The 15,631-nt window shown below is 46.1% G+C and overlaps 3 pseudogenes across 3 annotated transcripts; all 3 read left to right on the top strand.

The window, feature by feature from the left end:
• The first annotated feature begins 3,362 nt into the window (after positions 1–3,362).
• On the top strand, positions 3,363–7,298 carry LOC309857881 (serine/threonine-protein phosphatase 2A 55 kDa regulatory subunit B gamma isoform pseudogene; annotated as a pseudogene). The gene is made up of 2 exons: positions 3,363–4,047; positions 7,106–7,298. The product of its transcript is annotated as a serine/threonine-protein phosphatase 2A 55 kDa regulatory subunit B gamma isoform pseudogene (transcript).
• Positions 7,299–7,487: 189 nt separating this feature from the next.
• LOC309857883 (serine/threonine-protein phosphatase 2A 55 kDa regulatory subunit B gamma isoform pseudogene) lies at positions 7,488–11,406 on the top strand (annotated as a pseudogene). Its single transcript has 2 exons — positions 7,488–8,166; positions 11,214–11,406. The product of its transcript is annotated as a serine/threonine-protein phosphatase 2A 55 kDa regulatory subunit B gamma isoform pseudogene (transcript).
• Positions 11,407–11,595: 189 nt separating this feature from the next.
• Positions 11,596–15,515, top strand: LOC309857884 (serine/threonine-protein phosphatase 2A 55 kDa regulatory subunit B gamma isoform pseudogene; annotated as a pseudogene). The gene is made up of 2 exons: positions 11,596–12,274; positions 15,323–15,515. The product of its transcript is annotated as a serine/threonine-protein phosphatase 2A 55 kDa regulatory subunit B gamma isoform pseudogene (transcript).
• The last annotated feature ends 116 nt before the right edge of the window (positions 15,516–15,631 follow it).

Below are 15,631 nucleotides of genomic sequence, written 5' to 3' on the forward strand. Positions count from 1 at the left end.
TTTGACCCCTTGCCTTCTCTGGATGGCTGTTTTCTCTGTCGTTCTGGGACCGCCTCGGAGACCCCAGAGGAGAGAGAGTTCTGGGGTCTGTCCTCCCAGAGGAGGGATGGCAAACCCATTGGAGAGTCAGACGGAGGCTGCTCTGGACTCTCCTCCCTGCAGCCCAAGGCAGGGGCCTGAGTGTGTGATGAGCAGCCTTGGGGTCCCGGCTTAGGGGGATAGTCGAGGTGTCAGGAGCCCAGCTGGAGGGGGGCCTGCCTGGAGATGCCCTATATCTAGGCAAGCTAAGGGCAGTAGGATGGACTCTAGACCCTGCTGGCTGGTGAAGAATGAACTTGGTATACAAGCACAAGCCTGGGAGGAGCCCCCATGGACAAAGCAGGCAGGTTGCTACCGTGTCACTGTTTGCAGGCCAGTTATAATAATCCTACACAGTGGGGCTCTGCGCCTGAAAACAAACAAACAAACAAACAAACAAAAAACCAAAAAAAAAAACCAAAAAAACAAAAACAAATAATCTGTATGTATTTTATATGTTATTTATTTAAACAATGTCATATACTGTATTTCCCTGTTTCATTAAATCTTCTACAAGCTTATTGTAACAACAATAACAAAAAAAAAAAGAAAGAAAAAAGAAAAACAAAAAGACTCCCCACAAAGCTGCTAGCACTGATAAACAAATTCAGTAAAGTTGCAGGATACAAATTAATGCAAAATAATCTGTTCTATCTCTATATACCAAAAAAGAAGCAACAGAAAGAGAAATTTTTTAAAAAACATTCCATTCATGAATGCAATGAAAATAATAAGATACCTAGAAATAAACCAACGAGATGAAAAGCTTGTACTCTGAAAACTATAAAAAAAAACTGATGAAAGAAATTGAGGATGACACAAAGAAATGGAAAGACAGTCCATGCTCATGGATTGGAAAAAGAAATATTGTTAAAATTCCTTTGATACCCAAAACAATCTACACATTTAATACAATCCTATCAAAAAAACCCACAATATGATTTTTCACAGAACCAGAACAAACAGGTTTGCAATTTGTATGGGATCACAAAAGACCTCAAATAGCTAAAGCAATCTTGAAAAAGGAAAGCCAATCTGGAGGCATCACAATTCTGAAATGCAAGTTATATTACAAAGCTGTAGTGATCCAAACAGTATGGTATTGGCACGAAAATAGACACAGAGATCAACTGAACAGAGTAGAAAACACAGAAATAAACCCACAATTATATGGCCAATTAAATTATCTCTGACAAATCAGGAAAGAATACCCATGGGTAAAAGTCCTTTCAACAAATGGTGTCCAAAACTGGACAGCAACATGCAAAAGAATGAAATTAGACTACTTTCTTTCAACATACACAAAATAAATTCAAATTCAAAATGGATTAAAGACCTAAATGTGAGACCCGAAACCACAAACATCATAGAAAAGAACAAAGACAATAATTCCTCTGGCATTGGATATAGCAACGTTTTTTCTTGATAGGTCCCTGAAACAAAGGAAACAAAAGCAAAAATAAACTACATCAAAAGAAAAAGCATTTGTGCAGTGACAGAAACAATCAACAAAACTAAATGGCAAACTATGGAATAGGAGAAATTTACAAATAACACACCTGATAAAGGGTTGACATATGTAATAAAGAGTTAGAATCCAAAATCTATAAAGAAATTACAAAGCTGAACACACACAAAATGAATAATCCAATTTTAAAATGTGCAGAAGACACAGACATTTGTCCAAAGAAGACTTACAGATGATCAACACACACATTTGAAATGATGCTCATTATCATATATCATCAGGGAAATGTGAATCAAAACTACAATGAGATATCACCTCATACCTGTCAGAATGGCTAAAATAAAAAACACCAGATATCAGGAGAGGTGAGGATGTGGAAAAAAAAGAAGTCTTGCAATGTTGGTGGTAGGAATTCAAACTGGTACAGCCACTGTGGAAAACACTATGGAGGTTCCTCAAAAAGTGAAAAATAGAAATACCCCACAATCTAGTAATTGCGCTACTGGGGTTTTTTTTGGGGGGGGGTGGGGGTGGGGGTGGGGGTTGTTCTTGTTTTTGTTTTTGCACTACTGAGTTTTTAACCAAAGATTACAAAAACACTAATTCAAAGGGACCATGCACCCTTATATTGACTGCAGAATTACTTAACAATAGCCAAGATATGGAAGCAACCCAGGTGACCATTGATAGAGGAATGGATCAAGAAGATGTGGTATATATACACAATGGAATACTATGCAGCCATCAAAAGAAATGAAATCTTGCCATTTGCGACAACATGGATGGAACTAGAGCGTATCATGCTTAGCGAAATAAGTCAGGCGGAGAAAGACAACTATCATATGATCTCCCTGATATGAGGAAGTGGTGTTGCAACATGGGGGCTTAAGTGGGTACGAGAAGAATAAATGAAAGAAGATGGGATTGGGAGGGAGACAAACCATAAGTGACTCTTAATCTCACACAACAAACTGAGGGTTGCTGGGGGGAGGGGCTTTGGGAGAAGGGGGTGGGATTATGGACATTGGGGAGGGTATGTGCTTTGGTGAGTGCTGTGAAGTGTGTAAACCTGGTGATTCACAGACCTGTACCCCTGGGGATAAATTATATGCTTATAAAAAATGAAAAATTATATTTAAAAAAATTGAATTTGGGGAAAGTATATGCCACTGTAATATTTAAAAATGTGAGAACTTCCAAATATATATTCCTGAAGTAACAGATCTTGTGGGTCAATATATTTAAAATATATCATTAGGATCATAAGATAACAAATAATCTGGATGGGGAGGAGCGGGCGGCGCCAGGGAGGGGCCGGCGGAGCAGCGGCGGCGGCGGCGGCGGCGGCGGCGGCGGCGGCGGCGGCGGCGGCGGCGGCAGCGGCGGCGGCGGCGGCCCCAGCTGGCGCAGCCGGGCTCGGCCCTTGCTCGGTGGGCGCAGCGCCGCGGGGTACCCTCTCGCCGCCGCGCAGCCAGGCGCCCGGGCACCAGGCCACCACTGCCCCCGCCGCCGCCGCCGCCGCCGCTGCTGCCGGGCGCACGACGCAGCGCGCACCAGCCGGGATGAGCGCCCAGGCCCTGGCCCGCCACCACCGGCGGCCGCCGCCGCCCGCCGCGCGCTCGCCTGACCGCGGCGCCCGCCCCGGTCGCCCCGCCCGTCCCAGGCCGCCCCCAGCCGCGATGCCCGGCCCCCGGGGCCCTGGCGGCGGCGCCCCTGCTAGGCTGCGGCGGCATGGCCCGCGCGCCCGGCGCGACCTCTGCGGATTGCATCGGTGTGCAGCGGCGGGGCATGCCCAGGGCACCGGGCACGGCCTTCAATGGGCGAGGACACGGACACGGACACGCGGAAAATTAACCACAGCTTCCTGCGGGACCACAGCTATGTGACTGAAGCGGATATCATCTTACTGTTGAGTTCAACCATACCGGAGAGCTGCTGGCCACAGGCGACAAGGGTGGCCGTGTGGTCATCTTCCAGCGGGAACCGGAGAGTAAAAATGCGCCTCACAGCCAAGGCGAGTATGACGTCTACAGCACCTTCCAGAGCCATGAGCCTGAGTTCGATTATCTCAAGAGTCTGGAGATAGAGGAGAAAATCAACAAGATCAAGTGGCTTCCGCAGCACAATGCCGCCCACTCCCTGCTGTCCACCAACGATAAAACTATCAAACTATGGAAGATCACGGAACGAGATAAAAGGCCTGAGGGATATAACCTGAAAGATGAAGAAGGGAAGCTTAAGGACTTGTCCACGGTGACGTCACTGCAGGTGCCTGTGCTGAAGCCCATGGATCTGATGGTGGAGGTGAGCCCACGGAGGGTCTTCGCCAACGGCCACACCTACCACATCAACTCCATCTCCGTCAACAGCGACTGTGAGACGTACATGTCGGCGGATGACCTGCGCATCAACCTCTGGCACCTGGCTGTCACCGACAGGAGCTTCAGTATCCTTTCCCGCACCATCTCTCAGGGGGCTTCCGGAAGGGGGGTGCTGGCTCAGTTCTGCTTTTACTCAGTTTCTTCAGCAAGTGAGGCACCGATCTGGAATCCTGATGAACTGATTTATGAAAACTCTAAATCCATGGCTGCCGAGGGTTATATTTGACCCCTTGCCTTCTCTGGATGGCTGTTTTCTCTGTCGTTCTGGGACCGCCTCGGAGACCCCAGAGGAGAGAGAGTTCTGGGGTCTGTCCTCCCAGAGGAGGGATGGCAAACCCATTGGAGAGTCAGACGGAGGCTGCTCTGGACTCTCCTCCCTGCAGCCCAAGGCAGGGGCCTGAGTGTGTGATGAGCAGCCTTGGGGTCCCGGCTTAGGGGGATAGTCGAGGTGTCAGGAGCCCAGCTGGAGGGGGGCCTGCCTGGAGATGCCCTATATCTAGGCAAGCTAAGGGCAGTAGGATGGACTCTAGACCCTGCTGGCTGGTGAAGAATGAACTTGGTATACAAGCACAAGCCTGGGAGGAGCCCCCATGGACAAAGCAGGCAGGTTGCTACCGTGTCACTGTTTGCAGGCCAGTTATAATAATCCTACACAGTGGGGCTCTGCGCCTGAAAACAAACAAACAAACAAACAAACAAAAAACCAAAAAAAAAAAAAACCAAAAAAACAAAAACAAATAATCTGTATGTATTTTATATGTTATTTATTTAAACAATGTCATATACTGTATTTCCCTGTTTCATTAAATCTTCTACAAGCTTATTGTAACAACAATAACAAAAAAAAAAAAAGAAAAAAGAAAAACAAAAAGACTCCCCACAAAGCTGCTAGCACTGATAAACAAATTCAGTAAAGTTGCAGGATACAAAATTAATGCAAAATAATCTGTTCTATCTCTATATACCAAAAAAGAAGCACCAGAAAGAGAAATTGTTTAAAAAACATTCCATTCATTAATGCAATGAAAATAATAAGATACCTAGAAATAAACCAACGAGATGAAAAGCTTGTACTCTGAAAACTATAAAAAAAACTGATGAAAGAAATTGAGGATGACACAAAGAAATGGAAAGACAGTCCATGCTCATGGATTGGAAAAAAGAAATATTGTTAAAATTCCTTTGATACCCAAAACAATCTACACATTTAATACAATCCTATCAAAAAAACCCACAATATGATTTTTCACAGAACCAGAACAAACAGGTTTGCAATTTGTATGGGATCACAAAAGACCTCAAATAGCTAAAGCAATCTTGAAAGAGGAAAGCCAATCTGGAGGCATCACAATTCTGAAATGCAAGTTATATTACAAAGCTGTAGTGATCCAAACAGTATGGTATTGGCACAAAAATAGACACAGAGATCAACTGAACAGAGTAGAAAACACAGAAATAAACCCACAATTATATGGCCAATTAAATTATCTCTGACAAATCAGGAAAGAATACCCATGGGTAAAAGTCCTTTCAACAAATGGTGTCCAAAACTGGACAGCAACATGCAAAAGAATGAAATTAGACTACTTTCTTTCAACATACACAAAATAAATTCAAATTCAAAATGGATTAAAGACCTAAATGTGAGACCCGAAACCACAAACATCATAGAAAAGAACAAAGACAATAATTCCTCTGGCATTGGCTATAGCAACGTTTTTTCTAGATAGGTCCCTGAAACAAAGGAAACAAAAGCAAAAATAAACTACATCAAAAGAAAAAGCATTTGTGCAGTGACAGAAACAATCAACAAAACTAAATGGCAAACTATGGAATAGGAGAAATTTACAAATAACACACCTGATAAAGGGTTGACATATGTAATAAAGAGTTAGAATCCAAAATCTATAAAGAAATTACAAAGCTGAACACACACAAAATGAATAATCCAATTTTAAAATGTGCAGAAGACACAGACATTTGTCCAAAGAAGACTTACAGATGATCAACACACACATTTGAAAAGATGCTCATTATCATATATCATCAGGGAAATGTGAATCAAAACTACAATGAGATATCACCTCATACCTGTCAGAATGGCTAAAATAAAAAACACCAGATATCAGGAGTGGTGAGGATGTGGAAAAAAAGGAAGTCTTGCAATGTTGGTGGTAGGAATTCAAACTGGTACAGCCACTGTGGAAAACACTATGGAGGTTCCTCAAAAAGTGAAAAATAGAAATACCCCACAATCTAGTAATTGCGCTACTGGGGTTTTTTTTTGGGGGGGTGGGGGTGGGGGTGGGGGTTGTTCTTGTTTTTGTTTTTGCACTACTGAGTTTTTAACCAAAGATTACAAAAACACTAATTCAAAGGGACCATGCACCCTTATATTGACTGCAGAATTACTTAACAATAGCCAAGATATGGAAGCAACCCAAGTGACCATTGATAGAGGAATGGATCAAGAAGATGTGGTATATATACACAATGGAATACTATGCAGCCATCAAAAGAAATGAAATCTTGCCATTTGCGACAACATGGATGGAACTAGAGCGTATCATGCTTAGCGAAATAAGTCAGGCGGAGAAAGACAACTATCATATGATCTCCCTGATATGAGGAAGTGGTGTTGCAACATGGGGGCTTAAGTGGGTACGAGAAGAATAAATGAAAGAAGATGGGATTGGGAGGGAGACAAACCATAAGTGACTCTTAATCTCACACAACAAACTGAGGGTTGCTGGGGGGAGGGGCTTTGGGAGAAGGGGGTGGGATTATGGACATTGGGGAGGGTATGTGCTTTGGTGAGTGCTGTGAAGTGTGTAAACCTGGTGATTCACAGACCTGTACCCCTGGGGATAAATTATATGCTTATAAAAAATAAAAAATTATATTTAAAAAAATTGAATTTGGGGAAAGTATATGCCACTGTAATATTTAAAAATGTGAGAACTTCCAAATATATATTCCTGAAGTAACAGATCTTGTGGGTCAATATATTTAAAATATATCATTAGGATCATAAGATAACAAATAATCTGGATGGGGAGGAGCGGGCGGCGCGAGGGAGGGGCCTGCGGAGCAGCGGCGGCGGCGGCGGCGGCGGCGGCGGCGGCGGCGGCGGCCCCAGCCCGCGCAGCCCGGCTCGGCCCTGGCTCGGTGGGCGCAGCGCCGCGGGGTACCCTCCCGCCGCCGCGCAGCCAGGCGCCCGGGCACCAGGCCGCCACTGCCCCCGCCGGCGCCGCCGCCGCCGCCGCCGCTGCTGCCGGGCGCACGACGCAGCGCGCACCGGCCGAGATGAGCGCCCGGGCCCTGGCCCGCCACCACCCGCGGCCGCCGCCGCCCGCTGCGCGATCGCCTGACCTCGGCGCCCGCCCCGGTCGCCCCGCCCGTCCCAGGCCGCCCCCAGCCGCGATGCCCGGCCCCCGGGGCCCTGGCGGCCGCGCCCCTGCTAGGCTGCGGCGGCATGGCCCGCGCGCCCGGCGCGACCTCTGCGGATTGCATCGGTGTGCAGCGGCGGGGCATGCCCAGGGCACCGGGCACGGCCTTCAATGGGCGAGGACACGGACACGCGGAAAATTAACCACAGCTTCCTGCGCGACCACAGCTATGTGACTGAAGCCGATATCATCTTACTGTTGAGTTCAACCATACCGGAGAGCTGCTGGCCACAGGCGACAAGGGTGGCCGTGTGGTCATCTTCCAGCGGGAACCGGAGAGTAAAAATGCGCCTCACAGCCAAGGCGAGTATGACGTCTACAGCACCTTCCAGAGCCATGAGCCTGAGTTCGATTATCTCAAGAGTCTGGAGATAGAGGAGAAAATCAACAAGATCAAGTGGCTTCCGCAGCACAATGCCGCCCACTCCCTGCTGTCCACCAACGATAAAACTATCAAACTATGGAAGATCACGGAACGAGATAAAAGGCCTGAGGGATATAACCTGAAAGATGAAGAAGGGAAGCTTAAGGACTTGTCCACGGTGACGTCACTGCAGGTGCCTGTGCTGAAGCCCATGGATCTGATGGTGGAGGTGAGCCCACGGAGGGTCTTCGCCAACGGCCACACCTACCACATCAACTCCATCTCCGTCAACAGCGACTGTGAGACGTACATGTCGGCGGATGACCTGCGCATCAACCTCTGGCACCTGGCTGTCACCGACAGGAGCTTCAGTATCCTTTCCCGCACCATCTCTCAGGGGGCTTCCGGAAGGGGGGTGCTGGCTCAGTTCTGCTTTTACTCAGTTTCTTCAGCAAGTGAGGCACCGATCTGGAATCCTGATGAACTGATTTATGAAAACTCTAAATCCATGGCTGCCGAGGGTTATATTTGACCCCTTGCCTTCTCTGGATGGCTGTTTTCTCTGTCGTTCTGGGACCGCCTCGGAGACCCCAGAGGAGAGAGAGTTCTGGGGTCTGTCCTCCCAGAGGAGGGATGGCAAACCCATTGGAGAGTCAGACGGAGGCTGCTCTGGACTCTCCTCCCTGCAGCCCAAGGCAGGGGCCTGAGTGTGTGATGAGCAGCCTTGGGGTCCCGGCTTAGGGGGATAGTCGAGGTGTCAGGAGCCCAGCTGGAGGGGGGCCTGCCTGGAGATGCCCTATATCTAGGCAAGCTAAGGGCAGTAGGATGGACTCTAGACCCTGCTGGCTGGTGAAGAATGAACTTGGTATACAAGCACAAGCCTGGGAGGAGCCCCCATGGACAAAGCAGGCAGGTTGCTACCGTGTCACTGTTTGCAGGCCAGTTATAATAATCCTACACAGTGGGGCTCTGCGCCTGAAAACAAACAAACAAACAAACAAACAAACAAAACACCAAAAAAAAAACCCAAAAAAACAAAACCAAATAATCTGTATGTATTTTATATGTTATTTATTTAAACAATGTCATATACTGTATTTCCAGGTTTCATTAAATCTTCTACAAGCTTATTGTAACAACAATAACAAAAAAAAAAAAAGAAAAAAGAAATACTAAAAGACTCCCCACAAAGCTGCTAGCACTGATAAACAAATTCAGTAAAGTTGCAGGATACAAAATTAATGCAAAATAATCTGTTCTATCTCTATATACCAAAAAAGAAGCAACAGAAAGAGAAATTTTTTAAAAAACATTCCATTCATGAATGCAATGAAAATAATAAGATACCTAGAAATAAACCAACGAGATGAAAAGCTTGTACTCTGAAAACTATAAAAAAAAACTGATGAAAGAAATTGAGGATGACACAAAGAAATGGAAAGACAGTCCATGCTCATGGATTGGAAAAAAGAAATATTGTTAAAATTCCTTTGATACCCAAAACAATCTACACATTTAATACAATCCTATCAAAAAAACCCACAATATGATTTTTCACAGAACCAGAACAAACAGGTTTGCAATTTGTATGGGATCACAAAAGACCTCAAATAGCTAAAGCAATCTTGAAAAAGGAAAGCCAATCTGGAGGCATCACAATTCTGAAATGCAAGTTATATTACAAAGCTGTAGTGATCCAAACAGTATGGTATTGGCACAAAAATAGACACAGAGATCAACTGAACAGAGTAGAAAACACAGAAATAAACCCACAATTATATGGCCAATTAAATTATCTCTGACAAATCAGGAAAGAATACCCATGGGTAAAAGTCCTTTCAACAAATGGTGTCCAAAACTGGACAGCAACATGCAAAAGAATGAAATTAGACTACTTTCTTTCAACATACACAAAATAAATTCAAATTCAAAATGGATTAAAGACCTAAATGTGAGACCCGAAACCACAAACATCATAGAAAAGAACAAAGACAATAATTCCTCTGGCATTGGCTATAGCAACGTTTTTTCTAGATAGGTCCCTGAAACAAAGGAAACAAAAGCAAAAATAAACTACATCAAAAGAAAAAGCATTTGTGCAGTGACAGAAACAATCAACAAAACTAAATGGCAAACTATGGAATAGGAGAAATTTACAAATAACACACCTGATAAAGGGTTGACATATGTAATAAAGAGTTAGAATCCAAAATCTATAAAGAAATTACAAAGCTGAACACACACAAAATGAATAATCCAATTTTAAAATGTGCAGAAGACACAGACATTTGTCCAAAGAAGACTTACAGATGATCAACACACACATTTGAAAAGATGCTCATTATCATATATCATCAGGGAAATGTGAATCAAAACTACAATGAGATATCACCTCATACCTGTCAGAATGGCTAAAATAAAAAAAACCAGATATCAGGAGTGGTGAGGATGTGGAAAAAAAGGAAGTCTTGCAATGTTGGTGGTAGGAATTCAAACTGGTACAGCCACTGTGGAAAACACTATGGAGGTTCCTCAAAAAGTGAAAAATAGAAATACCCCACAATCTAGTAATTGCGCTACTGGGGTTTTTTTTTGGGGGGAGGTGGGGGTGGGGGTGGGGGTTGTTCTTGTTTTTGTTTTTGCACTACTGAGTTTTTAACCAAAGATTACAAAAACACTAATTCAAAGGGACCATGCACCCTTATATTGACTGCAGAATTACTTAACAATAGCCAAGATATGGAAGCAACCCAAGTGACCATTGATAGAGGAATGGATCAAGAAGATGTGGTATATATACACAATGGAATACTATGCAGCCATCAAAAGAAATGAAATCTTGCCATTTGCGACAACATGGATGGAACTAGAGCGTATCATGCTTAGCGAAATAAGTCAGGCGGAGAAAGACAACTATCATATGATCTCCCTGATATGAGGAAGTGGTGTTGCAACATGGGGGCTTAAGTGGGTACGAGAAGAATAAATGAAAGAAGATGGGATTGGGAGGGAGACAAACCATAAGTGACTCTTAATCTCACACAACAAACTGAGGGTTGCTGGGGGGAGGGGCTTTGGGAGAAGGGGGTGGGATTATGGACATTGGGGAGGGTATGTGCTTTGGTGAGTGCTGTGAAGTGTGTAAACCTGGTGATTCACAGACCTGTACCCCTGGGGATAAATTATATGCTTATAAAAAATAAAAAATTATATTTAAAAAAATTGAATTTGGGGAAAGTATATGCCACTGTAATATTTAAAAATGTGAGAACTTCCAAATATATATTCCTGAAGTAACAGATCTTGTGGGTCAATATATTTAAAATATATCATTAGGATCATAAGATAACAAATAATCTGGATGGGGAGGAGCGGGCGGCGCGAGGGAGGGGCCTGCGGAGCAGCGGCGGCGGCGGCGGCGGCGGCGGCCCCAGCCCGCGCAGCCCGGCTCGGCCCTGGCTCGGTGGGCGCAGCGCCGCGGGGTACCCTCCCGCCGCCGCGCAGCCAGGCGCCCGGGCACCAGGCCGCCACTGCCCCCGCCGCCGCCGCCGCCGCCGCCGCCGCTGCTGCCGGGCGCACGACGCAGCGCGCACCGGCCGAGATGAGCGCCTGGGCCCTGGCCCGCCACCACCCGCGGCCGCCGCCGCCCGCTGCGCGATCGCCTGACCTCGGCGCCCGCCCCGGTCGCCCCGCCCGTCCCAGGCCGCCCCCAGCCGCGATGCCCGGCCCCCGGGGCCCTGGCGGCCGCGCCCCTGCTAGGCTGCGGCGGCATGGCCCGCGCGCCCGGCGCGACCTCTGCGGATTGCATCGGTGTGCAGCGGCGGGGCATGCCCAGGGCACCGGGCACGGCCTTCAATGGGCGAGGACACGGACACGCGGAAAATTAACCACAGCTTCCTGCGCGACCACAGCTATGTGACTGAAGCCGATATCATCTTACTGTTGAGTTCAACCATACCGGAGAGCTGCTGGCCACAGGCGACAAGGGTGGCCGTGTGGTCATCTTCCAGCGGGAACCGGAGAGTAAAAATGCGCCTCACAGCCAAGGCGAGTATGACGTCTACAGCACCTTCCAGAGCCATGAGCCTGAGTTCGATTATCTCAAGAGTCTGGAGATAGAGGAGAAAATCAACAAGATCAAGTGGCTTCCGCAGCACAATGCCGCCCACTCCCTGCTGTCCACCAACGATAAAACTATCAAACTATGGAAGATCACGGAACGAGATAAAAGGCCTGAGGGATATAACCTGAAAGATGAAGAAGGGAAGCTTAAGGACTTGTCCACGGTGACGTCACTGCAGGTGCCTGTGCTGAAGCCCATGGATCTGATGGTGGAGGTGAGCCCACGGAGGGTCTTCGCCAACGGCCACACCTACCACATCAACTCCATCTCCGTCAACAGCGACTGTGAGACGTACATGTCGGCGGATGACCTGCGCATCAACCTCTGGCACCTGGCTGTCACCGACAGGAGCTTCAGTATCCTTTCCCGCACCATCTCTCAGGGGGCTTCCGGAAGGGGGGTGCTGGCTCAGTTCTGCTTTTACTCAGTTTCTTCAGCAAGTGAGGCACCGATCTGGAATCCTGATGAACTGATTTATGAAAACTCTAAATCCATGGCTGCCGAGGGTTATATTTGACCCCTTGCCTTCTCTGGATGGCTGTTTTCTCTGTCGTTCTGGGACCGCCTCGGAGACCCCAGAGGAGAGAGAGTTCTGGGGTCTGTCCTCCCAGAGGAGGGATGGCAAACCCATTGGAGAGTCAGACGGAGGCTGCTCTGGACTCTCCTCCCTGCAGCCCAAGGCAGGGGCCTGAGTGTGTGATGAGCAGCCTTGGGGTCCCGGCTTAGGGGGATAGTCGAGGTGTCAGGAGCCCAGCTGGAGGGGGGCCTGCCTGGAGATGCCCTATATCTAGGCAAGCTAAGGGCAGTAGGATGGACTCTAGACCCTGCTGGCTGGTGAAGAATGAACTTGGTATACAAGCACAAGCCTGGGAGGAGCCCCCATGGACAAAGCAGGCAGGTTGCTACCGTGTCACTGTTTGCAGGCCAGTTATAATAATCCTACACAGTGGGGCTCTGCGCCTGAAAACAAACAAACAAACAAACAAACAAACAAAAAACCAAAAAAAAAAAACCAAAAAAACAAAACCAAATAATCTGTATGTATTTTATATGTTATTTATTTAAACAATGTCATATACTGTATTTCCAGGTTTCATTAAATCTTCTACAAGCTTATTGTAACAACAATAACAAAAAAAAAAAAAGAAAAAAGAAATACTAAAAGACTCCCCACAAAGCTGCTAGCACTGATAAACAAATTCAGTAAAGTTGCAGGATACAAAATTAATGCAAAATAATCTGTTCTATCTCTATATACCAAAAAAGAAGCAACAGAAAGAGAAATTTTTTAAAAAACATTCCATTCATGAATGCAATGAAAATAATAAGATACCTAGAAATAAACCAACGAGATGAAAAGCTTGTACTCTGAAAACTATAAAAAAAAACTGATGAAAGAAATTGAGGATGACACAAAGAAATGGAAAGACAGTCCATGCTCATGGATTGGAAAAAAGAAATATTGTTAAAATTCCTTTGATACCCAAAACAATCTACACATTTAATACAATCCTATCAAAAAAACCCACAATATGATTTTTCACAGAACCAGAACAAACAGGTTTGCAATTTGTATGGGATCACAAAAGACCTCAAATAGCTAAAGCAATCTTGAAAAAGGAAAGCCAATCTGGAGGCATCACAATTCTGAAATGCAAGTTATATTACAAAGCTGTAGTGATCCAAACAGTATGGTATTGGCACAAAAATAGACACAGAGATCAACTGAACAGAGTAGAAAACACAGAAATAAACCCACAATTATATGGCCAATTAAATTATCTCTGACAAATCAGGAAAGAATACCCATGGGTAAAAGTCCTTTCAACAAATGGTGTCCAAAACTGGACAGCAACATGCAAAAGAATGAAATTAGACTACTTTCTTTCAACATACACAAAATAAATTCAAATTCAAAATGGATTAAAGACCTAAATGTGAGACCCGAAACCACAAACATCATAGAAAAGAACAAAGACAATAATTCCTCTGGCATTGGCTATAGCAACGTTTTTTCTAGATAGGTCCCTGAAACAAAGGAAACAAAAGCAAAAATAAACTACATCAAAAGAAAAAGCATTTGTGCAGTGACAGAAACAATCAACAAAACTAAATGGCAAACTATGGAATAGGAGAAATTTACAAATAACACACCTGATAAAGGGTTGACATATGTAATAAAGAGTTAGAATCCAAAATCTATAAAGAAATTACAAAGCTGAACACACACAAAATGAATAATCCAATTTTAAAATGTGCAGAAGACACAGACATTTGTCCAAAGAAGACTTACAGATGATCAACACACACATTTGAAAAGATGCTCATTATCATATATCATCAGGGAAATGTGAATCAAAACTACAATGAGATATCACCTCATACCTGTCAGAATGGCTAAAATAAAAAAAACCAGATATCAGGAGTGGTGAGGATGTGGAAAAAAAGGAAGTCTTGCAATGTTGGTGGTAGGAATTCAAACTGGTACAGCCACTGTGGAAAACACTATGGAGGTTCCTCAAAAAGTGAAAAATAGAAATACCCCACAATCTAGTAATTGCGCTACTGGGGTTTTTTTTTGGGGGGAGGTGGGGGTGGGGGTGGGGGTTGTTCTTGTTTTTGTTTTTGCACTACTGAGTTTTTAACCAAAGATTACAAAAACACTAATTCAAAGGGACCATGCACCCTTATATTGACTGCAGAATTACTTAACAATAGCCAAGATATGGAAGCAACCCAAGTGACCATTGATAGAGGAATGGATCAAGAAGATGTGGTATATATACACAATGGAATACTATGCAGCCATCAAAAGAAATGAAATCTTGCCATTTGCGACAACATGGATGGAACTAGAGCGTATCATGCTTAGCGAAATAAGTCAGGCGGAGAAAGACAACTATCATATGATCTCCCTGATATGAGGAAGTGGTGTTGCAACATGGGGGCTTAAGTGGGTACGAGAAGAATAAATGAAAGAAGATGGGATTGGGAGGGAGACAAACCATAAGTGACTCTTAATCTCACACAACAAACTGAGGGTTGCTGGGGGGAGGGGCTTTGGGAGAAGGGGGTGGGATTATGGACATTGGGGAGGGTATGTGCTTTGGTGAGTGCTGTGAAGTGTGTAAACCTGGTGATTCACAGACCTGTACCCCTGGGGATAAATTATATGCTTATAAAAAATAAAAAATTATATTTAAAAAAATTGAATTTGGGGAAAGTATATGCCACTGTAATATTTAAAAATGTGAGAACTTCCAAATATATATTCCTGAAGTAACAGATCTTGTGGGTCAATATATTTAAAATATATCATTAGGATCATAAGATAACAAATAATCTGGATGGGGAGGAGCGGGCGGCGCGAGGGAGGGGCCTGCGGAGCAGCGGCGGCGGCGGCGGCGGCGGCGGCCCCAGCCCGCGCAGCCCGGCTCGGCCCTGGCTCGGTGGGCGCAGCGCCGCGGGGTACCCTCCCGCCGCCGCGCAGCCAGGCGCCCGGGCACCAGGCCGCCACTGCCCCCGCCGCCGCCGCCGCCGCCGCCGCCGCTGCTGCCGGGCGCACGACGCAGCGCGCACCGGCCGAGATGAGCGCCTGGGCCCTGGCCCGCCACCACCCGCGGCCGCCGCCGCCCGCTGCGCGATCGCCTGACCTCGGCGCCCGCCCCGGTCGCCCCGCCCGTCCCAGGCCGCCCCCAGCCGCGATGCCCGGCCCCCGGGGCCCTGGCGGCCGCGCCCCTGCTAGGCTGCGGCGGCATGGCCCGCGCG

Source organism: Mustela nivalis, assembly GCF_964662115.1.
Source record: "Mustela nivalis genome assembly, contig: HAP1_SCAFFOLD_1506, whole genome shotgun sequence".
In the NCBI taxonomy this organism is placed as follows: domain Eukaryota; kingdom Metazoa; phylum Chordata; class Mammalia; order Carnivora; family Mustelidae; genus Mustela; species Mustela nivalis.